Source organism: Hordeum vulgare, chromosome 5H (genome assembly GCF_904849725.1).
Source record: "Hordeum vulgare subsp. vulgare chromosome 5H, MorexV3_pseudomolecules_assembly, whole genome shotgun sequence".
NCBI lineage: Eukaryota > Viridiplantae > Streptophyta > Magnoliopsida > Poales > Poaceae > Hordeum > Hordeum vulgare.
The window spans coordinates 8,038,903-8,056,017 of NC_058522.1; positions in this window are offsets into that span (position 1 = coordinate 8,038,903).

The following is a 17,115-nucleotide window of genomic DNA, read 5'->3' on the forward strand; positions in this document are numbered from 1 at the left end:
GAGCAAAGGTTTCCCAAGCCAAAGATGTCTTAGAATTATATAGTACCATTCTGCTCAATAGTTGTTTGTGACTCTCATATTAGAGATTCGAATTGGATATGCATAGGCATGGAAGGCATTCGGAATTATCGATGGATAACTAGAACTAGAACTACATGATGCACCTTATCTCTCGCACAATCGTCGTAAGTCCCCCTTCTAATATGTCGGCCCAGCGTGACTATGTTCTTCTTTTCAACGAATGAATTCCTTTTCCGTCACTCCCTTCAAACAAGAAAGAAAGAAAGAAAAAACTCCTTTTCCATCCACGCAAATTAACAAAATCTTGCAACTAAGACCCGACCATTTGTGTGCATACCGCCCTAAAGATTTTGTTTCTTTACAAACAAGGCCAAAATGAAGTGTGAGGAAGTTTAACGGATTTTTTGCTACGGGGTCATGCTGCAAAAACAACCACCAGTGTTATTAGTGTTAGTCGTGCACTTCCTTCAATTTGAAAGAAAATGATGTCTTGGATCGGTGTACCTCTGATGTTGTTTATTTTCAAGTAAAACTTGAAAATCAAAAGAAAAGAAACATCTCTCGAGCATCGATCGAAAAATTACGGTTCACACATACATATATTACAACAAGAAACAGCGGTCAAAATTGCATTTGTTTCTCCGATGTCACCAGTTTCTATTCGAACCCAGATTTGTACAGTTCACGTACTACTCTACTCCCCCGTTTCATATATAATACAGCTCTTACAACTGGCACACTGGTCTGACTACTAGTCAGCTGGCACGTGCAACGCACGTATTATCATGTAATTTTTGTTACTAAAAAAATGTATTTTTTTTATCATTCGTCCGAGGAAGAGAATATATCAATAAAATGAACAAAGGAATAAGCAAGGCAATGAAGTTGTTTAACAATTGTGGAAAGATGTCACCAGTTTCTACTCCCCGGCCCGTTCCATATATAATACAGCTCTTACAACCGGCGCACTGGTCTGACTATTAAAATGTGGCGACACAAAAGCTTGTTCATGCTTCCATATGTTTATTCGACGTGTGTGTTTCAATCAAAACTCGTAAAACAATGACAAAAACCATATGCACTAAGAATCTAATAGTATGAGTAGGATAAACCTTATTAAATGTTCGTCCATGTGCATATCCCTTCTACTCTACCACCTAGGCATGAGAGTGACTATGGGCTGTGTCGTCAAATTGGATCGCACGGTCACTAAACGGACAAAAATTTCAGTTGCGGTCACGCGTTGGACCATGCCGTTTGTCTGTTTAAGCTCATATAAACAAAGCCGGATATGACAGGATCGTGCGTTAGAGTTGCCCTAAACGATAATACCGCCACAATATCGGTTATAACTTGGTTAGGCTCAAGCACTTTAGCACTACATCGGACTCAACACAACTTCAACACAACGGGCATAGATTAGATAATTCAACTACTCCCTCCGTCACGGTTTAAAAGACACAGTTAAACTTGCGAGTGTTTTTAAAATAGACCAGGTTTAAGGCGCGAAAGCAATTACTCCTATTAATTAGTACTATTACTACTACTTATGCATGCGCACTCCCGATTTGCTGCTCACGCATTAATAGTAGTATTTTCTCAGTTGATTAGGCGCATTAGCATCTACACCTACTATATCTCACAACCAATCGATGACTACCTTGATCCCAGAGATTTTCCAAACGTGCCTTATAAACCATGACGGAGGGAGTATATGAACTCATTTCTCTCCCTGTAACTAATAAACTAGCTAGGCTGAATTTGCGTTCAGAGTTGTGCAATAACTTCACGCGTAACAAGCAGCACTACAATACAATTATGATAAAGTAATTGGTCATGGGGATTATAATTGGGTAAAACAAAAAACAAAAAAGCATCCCATATGGATTGATGGAGAAAAGGGATAGATGCCGACGAAAAACCAAGATTTATCATTTCACACCCCATTCCGATTCGGTAATAATACCACTCACATATTCAAAAACACATCACCCATGTAGGAGATGTTCATTTCTACTGGTGAACATCCGATGGTTTGTATTGAATCCAAAAACTATCCCAGGGGTGTACAAGACTGTTGGGGAACGTCGCATGGGAAACAAAAATTTTCCTACGCGCACGAAGACCTATCATGGTGATGTCCATCTACGAGAGGGGATGAGTGATCTACGTACCCTTGTAGACCGTACAGCAGAAGCGTTAGAGAACGCGGTTGATGTAGTGGAACGTCCTCACGTCCCTCGATCCGCCCCGCAAACAATCCCACAATCAGTCCCACGATCTAGTACCGAACGAACGGCACCTCCGCGTTCAGCACACGTACAGCTCGACGATGATCTCGGCCTTCTTGATCCAGCAAGAGAGACTGAGAGGTAGAAGAGTTCTCCGGCAGCGTGACGGCGCTCCGGAGGTTGGTGATGACCTTGTCTCAGCAGGGCTCCGCCCGAGCTCCGCAGAAACGCGATCTAGAGGAAAAACCGTGGAGGTATGTGGTCGGGCTGCCGTGGAAAAGTCGTCTCAAATCAGCCCTAAAACCTCCGTATATATAGGTGGGAGGGAGGAGGCCTTGCCTTGGGGCTCAAGGAGCCCCAAGGGGGTCGGCCGAGCCAAGGGGGAGGACTCTCCCCCCCCAAACCGAGTTGGACTAGGTTTGGTGGGAGGGAGTCCCCCTTCCTTCCCACCTCCTCCTTTTTTTTTCTTTCTCTCTTGATTTTCTTCTCCTTGGCGCATAGGGCACTTGTGGGCTGTCCCACCAGCCCACTAAGGGCTGGTGTGTCTCCCCAAGGCCTATGGGCTTCCCCGGGGTGGGTTGCCCCCCCGGTGAACTCCCGGAACCCATTCGTCATTCCCGGTACATTCCCGGTAAATCCGAAAACCTTCCGGTAATCAAATGAGGTCATCCTATATATTAATCTTCGTTTCCGGACCATTCCGGAAACCCTCGTGACGTCCGAGATCTCATCCGGGACTCCGAACAACATTCGGTAACCAACCATATAACTCAAATACGCATAAAACAACGTCGAACCTTAAGTGTGCAGACCCTGCGGGTTCGAGAACTATGTAGACATGACCCGAGAGACTCCTCGGTCAATATCCAATAGCGGGACCTGGATGCCCATATTGGATCCTACATATTCTACGAAGATCTTATCGTTTGAACCTCAGTGCCAAGGATTCGTATAATCCCGTATGTCATTCCCTTTGTCCTTCGGTATGTTACTTGCCCGAGATTGATCGTCAGTATCCGCATACCTATTTCAATCTCATTTACCGGCAAGTCTCTTTACTCGTTCTGTAATACAAGATCCCGCAACTTACACTAAGTTACATTGCTTGCAAGGCTTGTGTGTGATGTTGTATTACCGAGTGGGCCCCGAGATACCTCTCCGTCACACGGAGTGACAAATCCCAGTCTTGATCCATACTAACTCAACTAACACCTTCGGAGATACCTGTAGAGCATCTTTATAGTCACCCAGTTACGTTGCGACGTTTGATACACACAAAGCATTCCTCCGGTGTCAGTGAGTTATATGATCTCATGGTCATAGGAATAAATACTTGACACGCAGAAAACAGTAGCAACAAAATGACATGATCAACATGCTACGTCTATTAGTTTGGGTCTAGTCCATCACGTGATTCTCCCAATGACGTGATCCAGTTATCAAGCAACAACACCTTTTTCATAATCAGAAGACACTGACTATCATTGATCAACTGGCTAGCCAACTAGAGGCATGCTAGGGACGGTGTTTTGTCTATGTATCCACACATGTAAATGAGTCTTCATTCAATAAAATTATAGCATGGATAATAAACTATTATCTTGATACAGGAATTATAATAATAACCATATTTATTATTGCCTCTAGGGCATAATTCCAACAGTCTCCCACTTGCACTAGAGTCAATAATCTAGCCCTCACATCACCATGTGAATTACATTGTAATAAATCTAACACCCATACAGTTCTGGTGTCGATCATGTTTTGGCCGTGGAAGAGGTTTAGTCAGCGGGTCTGCTACATTCAGATCCGTGTGCACTTTGCATATATTTACGTCCTCTTCCTCGACGTAGTCGCGGATGAGGTTGAAGCGTCGTTTGATGTGTCTGGTCTTCTTCTGAAACCGTGGTTCCTTTGCTAAGGCAATGGCACCCGTGTTGTCACAGAACAAGGTTATTGGATCCAGTGCACTTGGCACCACTCCAAGATCCGTCATGAACTGCTTCATCCAGACACCCTCCTTAGCCGCCTCCGAGGCAGCCATGTACTCCGCTTCACATGTAGAATCTGCTACGACGCTTTGCTTGGAACTGCACCAGCTTACTGCACCCCCATTAAGAATAAATACGTATCCGGTTTGCGACTTAGAGTCGTCCGGATCTGTGTCAAAGCTTGCATCGACGTAACCTTTTACGGCGAGCTCTTCGTCACCTCCATACACGAGAAACATCTCCTTAGTCCTTTTCAGGTACTTCAGGATATTCTTGACCGCTGTCCAGTGATCCACTCCTGGATTACTCTGGAACCTACCTGCCATACTTATGGCCAGGCTAACATCCGGTCTAGTGCACAGCATCGCATACATGATAGAACCTATGGCTGAAGCATAGGGGACGGAGTGCATATGCTCTCTATCTTCATCAGTTGCTGGGCACTGAGTCTTACTCAATCTCGTACCTTGTAAAACTGGCAAGAACCCTTTCTTGGACTGTTCCATTTTGAACCTCTTCAAAACTTTATCAAGGTATGTACTTTGTGAAAGTCCTATCAGGCGTTTTGATCTATCCCTATAGATCTTAATGCCTAGAATGTAAGCAGCTTCTCCTAGGTCCTTCATAGTGAAACTTTTATTCAAGTAACCTTTTATGCTCTCCAAAAGCTCTACGTTATTTCCAATCAGTAATATGTCATCCACATATAATATTAGAAACGCCACAGAGCTCCCACTCACTTTCTTGTAAATAAAAGATTCTCCAACCACTTGTATAAACCCAAATGCCTTGATCACCTCATCAAAGCGTTTGTTCCAACTCCGAGATGCTTGCACCAGTCCATAAATGGATCGCTGGAGCTTGCACACCTTGTTAGCATTCTTAGGATCGACAAAACCTTCGGGTTGCATCATATACAACTCTTCCTTAAGGAAACCGTTAAGGAACGCCGTTTTGACATCCATCTGCCAGATTTCATAATCGAAAAATGCAGCTATTGCTAACATGATTCTGACGGACTTAAGCATTGCTACGGGTGAGAAAGTCTCATCGTAGTCAATTCCTGGTACTTGTGAAAAACCCTTTGCCACAAGTCGAGCTTTATAAACGGTCACATTACCGTCAGCGTCCGTCTTCTTCTTAAAGATCCATTTGTTCTGAATAGCCTTGCGGCCCTCAGGCAGTATCTCCAAAGTCCACACTTTGTTCTCATACATGGATCATATCTCGGATTTCATGGCTTCTAGCCATTTGTTGGAATCTGGGCCCACCATTGCTTCTTCATAATTTGCAGGTTCATTGTTGTCCAACAACATGATTGATAAGACGGGATTACCGTACCACTCTGGAGCAGCGCGTGATCTCGTCGACCTGCGTGGTTCAACAGAAACTTGAACTGGAGTTTCATGATCATCATCATTAACTTCCTCCTCAACCGGCGTCGCAACGACAGAGGTTTCCCCTTGCCCTGCGCCACCATCCAGAGGGATGAGAGGTTCGACAACCTCGTCAAGTTCTATCTTCCTCCCACTCAATTCTCTCGAGAGAAACTCCTTCTCGAGAAAAGCTCCGTTTTTAGCAACAAACACTTTGCCCTCGGATTTGAGATAGAAGGTGTACCCAACTGTCTCTTTTGGGTAACCTATGAAGACGCATTTTTCCGCTTTGGGTTCCAGCTTTTCAGGCTGAAGCTTTTTGACATAAGCATCACATCCCCAAACTTTAAGAAACGACAACTTTGGCCTCTTGCCATACCATAGTTCGTATGGTGTCGTCTCAACGGATTTTGATGGTGCCCTATTTAAAGTGAATGCAGCTGTTTCTAATGCATAACCCCAAAATGATAACGGCAAATCAGTAAGAGACATCATAGATCGCACCATCTCTAACAAAGTACGATTACGACGTTCGGACACACCATTACGCTGTGGTGTCCCAGGCGGTGTTAACTGTGAAACAATTCCACATTGTCTTAAGTGAGCACCAAACTCGAAACTCAGATATTCACCCCCACGATCAGACCGTAGGAACTTGATCTTCTTGTTACGATGATTTTCAACTTCACTCTGAAATTGCTTGAACTTTTCAAATGTTTCAGACTTGTGCTTCATCAAGTAGACATAACCATATCTACTTAAATCGTCAGTGAAAGTGAGAAAATAAGATATCCGCCGCGTGCCTCCACGCTCATTGGACCACACACATCGGTATGTATGATTTCCAATAAGTCACTTGCACGCTCCATTGTTCCGGAGAACGGAGTCTTAGTCATCTTGCCCATGAGGCATGGTTCGCACGTGTCAAGTGAATCAAAGTCAAGTGACTCCAAAAGTCTATCAGCATGGAGTTTCTTCATGCGCTTTACAGCAATATGATCCAAGCGGCAGTGCCACAAAAATATGGCGCTATCATTGTTTACTCTAACTCTTTTGGTCTCAATGTTATGTATATGCGTATCACTATCAAGATTCAATATGAACAATCCTCTCACATTCGGTGCATGACCATAAAAGATGTTACTCATAGAAATAGAACAACCATTATTCTCAGACTTAAAAGAGTAACCGTCTCGCAATAAACAAGATCCAGATATAATGTTCATGCTCAATGGAGGCACTAAATAACAATGATTTAAGTTCATCACTAATCCCGATGGTAGCTGAAGTGACACTGTGCCGACGGCGATTGCATCAACCTTGGAACCATTTCCTACGCGCATCGTCACTTCGTCTTTCGCCAGCCTTCGTCTATTCCGCAGTTCCTGCTTCGAGTTGCAAATATGAGCAACAGAACCGGTATCGAATACCCAGGCACTACTAAGAGAGCCGGTTAAGTACACATCAATAACATGTATATCAAATATACCTGATTTTTCTTTGCCCGCCTTCTTATCTGCCAGATACTTGGGGCAATTGCGCTTCCAGTGACCCATACCCTTGCAATAGAAACACTCCGTTTCAGGCTTGGGTCCAGCTTTGGGTTTCTTCGGCGGATTGGCAACAGGCTTGCCGCTCTTCTTCGAATTGCCCTCCTTGCCTTTGTCGTTTCTCTTGAAACTAGTGGTCTTATTTACCATCAACACTTGATGTTCTTTACGGAGTTCAGACTCTGCGACTTTCAACATCGCAAACAACTTGCCGGGAGACTTGTTCATCCCTTGCATGTTGTAGTTCAACACAAAGCCTTTGTAGCTTGGCGGCAGTGATTGGAGGATTCTGTCAGTGATAGCTTCTTGCGGGAGTTCAATCCCCAGTTCAGCTAGATGGTTTGAGTACCCAGACATTTTGAGCACATGTTCACTGATAGACGAGTTTTCCTCCATCTTGCAAGCATAGAATTTATCGGAGGTCTCATACCTCTCGATCCGGGCGTTCTTCTGAAAGATAAACTCCAACTCCTGGAACATCTCAAATGCTCCATGACGCTCAAAGCGACGTTGAAGTCCCGGTTCTAAGCCATACAAGACTGCACAATGAACTATTGAGTAGTCCTCCTTACGTGCTAACCAAGCGTTCTTAACATCCTGATCAGCCGTAGCGGGTGGTTCATCTCCTAGCGCAGCATTAAGGACATAATCCTTCTTCCCAGCTTGTAAGATTAGCTTAAGATTACGAGCCCAGTCTACAAAGTTGCTTCCATCATCTTTCAACTTAGCTTTCTCTAGGAACGTATTAAAATTCAGGATGACTGTCGCGTGAGCCATGATCTACAACACAAATATATTCAAAGTGGACTTAGACTATGTTCAAGATAATTAGAGTTCAACTTAATCAAATTATATGCTAAACTCCCACTCAAAAAGTACATCTCTCTAGTCATTTGAGTGGTTCATGATCCACTTACACTATCCCAAGTCCGATCATCACGTGAGTTGAGTATAGTTTCAGTGGTAAGCATCCCTATGCTAATCATATCAACTATATGATTCATGATCGACCTTTCGGTCTCATGTGTTCCGAGGCCATGTCTGCACATGCTAGGCTCGTCAAGCTTAACCCGAGTGTTCCGCGTGCGCAACTGTTTTGCACCCGTTGTATGTGAACGTTGAGTCTATCACACCCGATCATCACGTGGTGTCTCGAAACGACGAACTGTAGCAACGGTGCACAGTCGGGGAGAACACAATTTCGTCTTGAAATTTTAGTGAGAGATCACCTCATAATGCTACCGTCGTTCTAAGCAAAATAAGGTGCATAAAAGGATTAACATCACATGCAATTCATAAGTGACATGATATGGCCATCATCACGTGCTTCTTGATCTCCATCACCAAAACACCGGCACGATCTTCTTGTCACCGGCGCCACACCATGATCATCCATCAACGTGTTGCCATCGGGGTTGTCGTGCTACTTATGCTATTACTACTAAAGCTACATCCTAGCAAAATAGTAAACGCATCTGCAAGCACAAACGTTAGTATAAAGACAACCCTATGGCTCCTGCCGGTTGCCGTACCATCGACGTGCAAGTCGATATTTCTATTACAACATGATCATCTCATACATCCAATATATCACATCACATCATTGGCCATATCACATCACAATCATACCCTACAAAAACAAGTTAGACGTCCTCTAATTTTGTTGTTGCATGTTTTACGTGGTGACCAAGGGCATCTAGTAGGATCGCATCTTACTTACGCAAACACCACAACGGAGATATATGAGTTGCTATTTAACCTCATCCAAGGACCTCCTCGGTCAAATCCGATTCAACTAAAGTTGGAGAAACCGTCACTTGCCAGTCATATTTGAGCAAAGGGGGTTACTCGTAACGATGAAACCAGTCTCTCGTAAGCGTACGAGTAATGTCGGTCCAAGCCGCTTCAATCCAACAATACCATGGAATCAAGAAAAGACTAAGGAGGGCAGCAAAACGCACATCACCGCCCACAAAAACTTTTGTGTTCTACTCGAGAAGACATCTACGCATGAACCTAGCTCTGATACCACTGTTGGGGAACGTCGCATGGGAAACAAAAATTTTCCTACGCGCACGAAGACCTATCATGGTGATGTCCATCTACGAGAGAGGATGAGTGATCTACGTACCCTTGTAGACCGTACAGCAGAAGCGTTAGAGAACGCGGTTGATGTAGTGGAACGTCCTCACATCCCTCGATCCGCCCCGCGAACAATCCCGCAATCAGTCCCACGATCTAGTACCGAACGGGCGGCACCTCCGCGTTCAGCACACGTACAGCTCGACGATGATCTCGGCCTTCTTGATCCAGCAAGAGAGACGGAGAGGTAGAAGAGTTCTCCGGCAGCGTGACGGCGCTCCGGAGGTTGGTGATGACCTTGTCTCAGCAGGGCTCCGCCCGAGCTCCGCAGAAACGCGATCTAGAGGAAAAACCGTGGAGGTATGTGGTCGGGCTGCCGTGGAAAAGTCGTCTCAAATCAGCCCTAAAACCTCCGTATATATAGGTGGGAGGGAGGGGGCCTTGCCTTGGGGCTCAAGGAGCCCCGAGGGGGTCGGACGAGCCAAGGGGGAGGACTCTCCCCCCCCCCAAACCGAGTTGGACTAGGTTTGGTGGGAGGGAGTCCCCCTTCCTTCCCACCTCCTCCTTTTTTTTTCTTTCTCTCTTGATTTTCTTCTCCTTGGCGCATAGGGCACTTATGGGCTGTCCCACCAGCCCACTAAGGGATGGTGTGTCTCCCCAAGGCCTATGGCTTCCCCGGGGTGGGTTGCCCCCCCAGTGAACTCCCGGAACCCATTCGTCATTCCCGGTACATTCCCGATAACTCCGAAAACCTTCCGGTAATCAAATGAGGTCATCCTATATATCAATCTTCGTTTCCGGACCATTTCGGAAACCCTCGTGACGTCCGTGATCTCATCCGGGACTCCGAACAACATTCGGTAACCAACCATATAACTCAAATACGCATAAAACAACGTCGAACCTTAAGTGTGCAGACCCTGCAGGTTCGAGAACTATGTAGACATGACCCGAGAGACTCCTCGGTCAATATCCAATAGCGGGACCTGGATGCCCATATTGGATCCTACATATTCTACGAAGATCTTATCGTTTGAACCTCAGTGCCAAGGATTTGTATAATCCCGTATGTCATTCCCTTTGTCCTTCGGTATGTTACTTGCCCGAGATTCGATCGTCAGTATCCGCATACCTATTTCAATCTCGTTTACCGGCAAGTCTCTTTACTCGTTCCGTAATACAAGATCCCGCAACTTACACTAAGTTACATTGCTTGCAAGGCTTGTGTGTGATGTTGTATTACCGAGTGGGCCCCGAGATACCCCTCCGTCACACGGAGTGACAAATCCCAGTCTTGATCCATACTAACTCAACTAACACCTTCGGAGATACCTGTAGAGCATCTTTATAGTCACCAGTTACGTTGCGACGTTTGATACACACAAAGCATTCCTCCGGTGTCAGTGAGTTATATGATCTCATGGTCATAGGAATAAATACTTGACACGCAGAAAATAGTAGCAACAAAATGACACGATCAACATGCTACGTCTATTAGTTTGGGTCTAGTCCATCACGTGATTCTCCCAATGACGTGATCCAGTTATCAAGCAACAACACCTTGTTCATAATCAGAAGACACTGACTATCATTGATCAACTGGCTAGCCAACTAGAGGCATGCTAGGGACGGTGTTTTGTCTATGTATCCACACATGTAAATGAGTCTTCATTCAATACAATTATAGCATGGATAATAAACTATTATCTTGATACAGGAATTATAACAATAACCATATTTATTATTGCCTCTAGGGCATAATTCCAACAAAGACACTAGTAGAAAACAGGGCTACCGTTCGGCCCTGGCCAGCCCATTAGTCCCGGTTCTTCCAATGGGGGGGTATTAGACTAGGTTTGTGAGCCCAGGGGGCCGGCCGGGGCCTCGTGGGCTTTGGTCCCGGTTCGTGTGGAACCATTTGTCCCAGTTCGAGCCATGAACCGGGACCAATGGTCCTCGCTCCTGGCCCACAACCATTGGTCCCGGTTCGTGGCTTGAACCGGGACAGAAGGGTTGGCTTTAGTCCCGGTTCATGCCACGAACCGGAACAAATAACTTGCCTACATATACCCACCGCCGCGGCAGAGCACTCCATAGTGCTCTGTTTTTGTCAAGCCGGCGAGGGGAGGGCATTTGGGTGCTCTAGTTCACCTCCTATGCACATGAGGTGTTCGATGAAATGTCCGAGCCACACTAGTTAAGCTTTCTCCTCTCGAAACTCGACCTCCGAGCTCCATTTTCTTGAAGGAAAAAATAAGAAAAATTGAGGAGGAGAAGATGATATTGGAGTTGCATGTTGCGGATGTCGTCGATGATCACAAGATCAAGATAGATGCAATGGGGTTGAAGATTAAAAAGATCAGAAAATATGCCATTCATACCGAGGCTTGGTATCATTATGCAGTTGGATCAGTTGTTACCTTGGTTGCGGTTATGATCGCATTTGTTTTTGCATTGAAATGTTTTACATAATTTCAATGTATGGTTTAATTAGATGCTCTGGAGAGCTATATGTTGTTCAATGAGAACTATGTATGTACTTTGGTTTTAATGCTCTGGAGAACTATGTATGTACTTTGGTTTCAGAGTTCATTTCAAATGCTTTTCAACTTCAAGGTCTTACAGCTTTAAATGATGCATTTTGAACACAGAAAAACAAGGGAGTTCAAATAAGTTCAAAAAAATTGAAATCCCTTTGTAACAGATGAGTTTCCGTATGAAACCCTGATACTTCGAAAGAGATTGTCCATTTTGTACACGAAGTGCATCCAGTTTTTGCCATAAGCCTCTCTACTTTCTTGCACATGCTAAGTGGGTGAAATGATGATACCATGCCAACTTGGAACCTTTTCAGAGTTCATTTCAAATACTTTTCAATTTCATGGTCTTATAGCTCAAAATAATCAGTAAATGCATGAAAAATAACAAATGAAGTCAGAAACAAAATAAAATAAAATAAATAAGTAATTTGAAACAAAATAATTTAAACTTTAATAAAATAGATAAGTAGAAACAAAAAAAACTTTCATAACATAAATGAAATTTTTGAAACTAAAATTATCAAACTATTTTCTGTTCAAAACACTATAAGCAACTTCTGGTATTATTGAAACTTAAATTATATAAAATTCATGCAACTAAAATTATCAAAGTATTTTCTGTTCAAAATCATTAAAAGCAAAAAGAATTTTTATAAAGAACTTTTTTTGTTAGAAACTTTAATAGCAAAAAGAATTATCATAAAATAAAATTAATAAGTAATTATAAACAAAATAAAATAAAATAAATAAGTATTTTGTTGTAAACAGAAACAAAACAAAATAAATAAAGCAAAAAAAGAAAACAAAAAACTGGGAAAAAATAAAAAAATTTGCCACCAACTAGGCCACCACGACCTAAATACGACTAGAAACCCATCCATGGGCCAGGATTATCACGCCCAAGATGCGACCCTTTTCTCAATTTGGCACGAGGGCCTCGTCAGGGATAGAAGCGCATCTCGTCGTGTCGCAAGAATGGATATCGTTACAAGTACATGTACTGAAGAGAAGAGTTATATAAAGAGTTGGCTTACACTCGCCACAAGCTACATCAGAATCACATCAGTACATTACATATTCATCAAGAGTAAGAGCAGGGTCCGACTACGGACGAAAACAAACGACAAAAGAAGAACGACGTCCATCCTTGCTATCCCAGGCTGCCGTCCTGGAACCCATCCTAGATCGATGAAGAAGAAGTAGAAGAAGCAACTCCAAATGAGCAATCAACGCGCTCGCGTCAAGTAACCTTTACCTGTACCTCCAACTGGTGTTGTAGTAATCTGTGAACCACAGGGGACTCAGCAATCTCATTTCCAAAGGTATCAAGACTAGCAAAGCTTAGTGGGTGAGGCATGGTTAAGTGGTGAGGTTGCAGCAGCGACTAAGCATATATTTGGTGGCTAACTTACGAGTACAAGAAAATAAGAGGGGGGGGGGGGGAGATCCACGCATAACGGACGTGAACTACTAATGATCAAATGAATGATCCTGAACACCTACCTACGTCAGACATAACCCCACCGTGTCCTCGATCGGAGAAGGAACTCACGAAAGAGACAGTCACGGTTACGCACACAGTTATCATATTTTAATTAATTAACTTCAAGTTATCTGAAACCAGTGTTAAACAAAGTATCCACGTACCCACATAACCGCGGGCACGGCTTTCCGAAATATTTAACCCTGCAGGGGTGCTCCAACTAGTCCATCACAAATTACCACAAGCCGCATATAAATCCTCAATCACGAAGCTCGCGATCTCGTCGGATTCCCTAGTGAAAAACCTCAACTCTGAGATTACCCAAAGCATCACCGGAATCCCGATGCACAAGATATCTCGTCAAAGGTAAAACTAATCCAGCAAGGCCGCCCGACGTGTCGACGATCCCGATAGGAGTCGCGTACCTCGTTCTCAGGACACGGCGGATGAGCTAGACGTCGGGATCGCTAAACCTCCGGGTGACCAGAGGGGCGCCGGACATCGCTCAGGTGGGGCCAACACTCATGAGGAGCACTGGCCCGGGGGTTGATTAAATTATCCTCGGGGTCCGGAAAGTCCCTATGCAATTTTATTAGGTGTTTAGGCAAATGTAGTACCAAAGTTGGGCCTTGCCAGACCAGCTTTAATCTAAAACGAATTATCAAGGGGGTCCCCATAACAACCCCGATCGTGTTAGGAGCGCTCATTTATGGAACATAACACCGGTAGCCCGAAACTAAGGGGGCAAAGGTGGAACAAAACACCAGGCTAGAAAGGCCGAGCCTTCCACCTTTTACCAAGTATATAGGTGCATTAAATAAAATAGCATTTAATATGGTGATATCACAAGGAACCCATGTTTTCACATGGAAGCATCTGCACCTGCAACTAGCAACACTAACAAGGTTAAGCCAGCAGTAACATAGCCATACAGTGGTTTGCTAGGTCGAACATGTTGATGGTTTCATGGCATTGTTGAGAGGCTGATATTTAACAAGTGGTAGGCAGCGAGACATAACGGTAGCAACGGTAAAACTAGCATGGCAATGATAGTAATGGTATCTGGGGAAATGATCATCTTGCCTGAGATCCCGCTTGGAAGAAGAATGCCTCCGTGAAGCAGACAAACCGACGTAGTTGAACGTGTCCTCACATCCGACACGCTTGCGGAACTCTATCGAGACGGGGAAACCGGAAACAAGCATCAACACACGATATTCACCACACGATGCACAACACATGTGATGCAAGAGCTACTGAATACATGCAAGCCACGGCATGACAAATCACACAACCACACCTACACATTAAGTGAAGTTCAATATGCACGAGTTGCATATTGACGAAACTCCACGTTAATTATTTAGTTCTATCCCGATTAGGTACTCGGCAATATTAAAAGGTTGTTAACATGGCAAGGGGGGTGAAGCACAAATTAATCTACCTAGCTATGCATTTTAATTGAGGCCGGAAACGACATATAGCATCTCCGAAATGACCCCACGTGTTAAATTCTAATTCTGTCCAGATTTGTCCTAATCACATTTTAAGTTTGTTAAACAGCAAAACAAAGTGGTTCACGTGATTATACTCGTCGTTCTGCTCCATTTACATATATGGCACAACTCCAACGGAGCTACGGACAAATAGTTATGACCTAAACCGCTTCTAACATATCATCATGCAAACCGAAGCAAACAACACGTTTATGTAATTTTATCATGCATGAAAGTCGGAAATTATTAATCTACACGAAATTCTAGCCAAGTTACATATCTAACTCATCGAAAACCAACGCACGGAATAGAATCTACGGACGTTTGAAAATATACCTATATCCTGAAATAGCAAAATTCCTAACGTAGATAAAAAAAAGAACTGGGCTAAATCTGAAGACACAGTGCAACAGGTGAGGCCCAAGCGTGACAACATTAAAAGAAAAAAAAACAAAGGAAAACAACAATATGGGCCAATTGGGATTTGAACCCAAGACCCCTTGCAACCAGAGCGGCTGCGCTAGCAAACTCTGCTAGCACTCTTCCAAATGAAGTAGCAGCACCATGGCGCATGCACATCAACAAGAAAAACAGAGCAAAAATTATATAGCCACGGGTGGGATACCTGAGCCTCTTGGTTCACATGGTGTACCAGCTGGGCTAGGTGGTCGCTTGTGATTAAATTGGATTCCTCCCTAAATGAGCATACGATACTCTGAACCTGATCCTAAACGAACTGAAACTGAAACGGCAGTATGTCTGAACCTGTCTGAAACTGATTCGGCCCTAGGTGTGCGTGCAGCAGTGCTAGGTGGTCGGAGATGAGGATCGGGTGTCCAAAACCGGCTGGAGACGCGGGAAACGACCGGATCCAGGACTGGGGGCTCCATTCCCGGCGACGAGGTGGCGTGGGGCGGCACGAACGCGGAGATCGAGCGACCGGCTGCAGGTCCTCTCCATGGTTGTCTCCCTGAAGAAAAGAACAAGAGGACTCTGCTGAGCGACATTAGAGAGAGGGAGAGCACTAACGAGGGGGAGGGAGGAGGAAGGAGATGGGGACGGGAGAGGCTCGGCCTTGAGTGGCTCCTAGCGGTGCGGGGCCGCCGGCTCCGACCTCCGGCGAGGTGCTGGCCGGACGAGACTGCAGCTTGAGGTAGGGCTCTCCTGCTCGAGCGCCTCGGTTGCGTACTCACGCACGAGCACGGGAGGAAGCAAGGCGAGGAGAGGCAGCGCATCATACCCTCACGGTCGGCTCACCGGCTGCTGGCGGCACGGTGTTTTGGCATCGAGCGACCGCAGGCTCCTCTTGGGCATATGACGAAGGCACGGAGGAGGGGTTCTCAGCTGTGGGAGGGGTGGACGCGTCCAAGGGCTGGCGGCGGCTGGATCAAGGGGAGAATCGGGGGAGCGCTGCCGGTTGGAGGAAATAGATCCGGGATGATCCCGAGGAGACTGGGTGGAGAGTGGCGGCGATGGGTGGATGGGACAGGGGAAATTGTCCCTGACTTTTAGGGTTTTGGTCTGAGATTTAACAAGGGGCCTTTTAAACAGGAAGAGGGACAAACTTTTGACCATCAGATCATGATCGGGTGGCTGAGATGATTAGGTTAGGGATACCAATGGACAAACCGATGACGGTTTGCGGTAAAACGGGGTTGATCTGGATCCAACGGTCACGACCGCCGGGTTTGGGTTCCGGGAGGTTTTCGGACTGGGCTGCGCGTAGGGTCGATGCACTGTGCAGAGGGGCTAGGCATAGAAGAGGGGGAAAACGGGCAACCCGGTGACAGAGTTTAAAATACCAAAACGTCCGACAATTGACCGGCTATAGTGCCGCTATATAATAAACGACACGGGTAACAAACGAGCTCCGATCGCGATGAAATTTGACGGACGGTCTACCTACACTAAATTAATACCGCACGCCAAGTTCCAGCTCAATCGGAGAAAGTTTTACGCACACTTTAAAACAAGGTTTCGACGATGCCGCTGGCGCGTGCGTGTGCGGTCGGACTCAGAACGGACAACGACGAGAACCAGCAACTACTAACGAATGCAAGGTTTTCGAAAACTGGCGGCAACAGGATGCCGATGCAATGCTGATGATGCGCATGATGCGATGATGATGCGACAAATAAAAATAGACACACGACGAAAACGGAAAGAGAGGGGAATCTTCTGGAACGTCGGCATCGGGTTGTCACAAGGATCCAGGCCCGCAGTAGGCCCAGAAGGCCCATAAGGCAAAGCAGTAGCAAGTAGGCTCGTAAGCCTGCAGTGGAGAGGAGCTCGAGAGGGGTGCGGCGGTGGGGCTTATAAATCACTGCGCGCCCCTCTCAACTAGC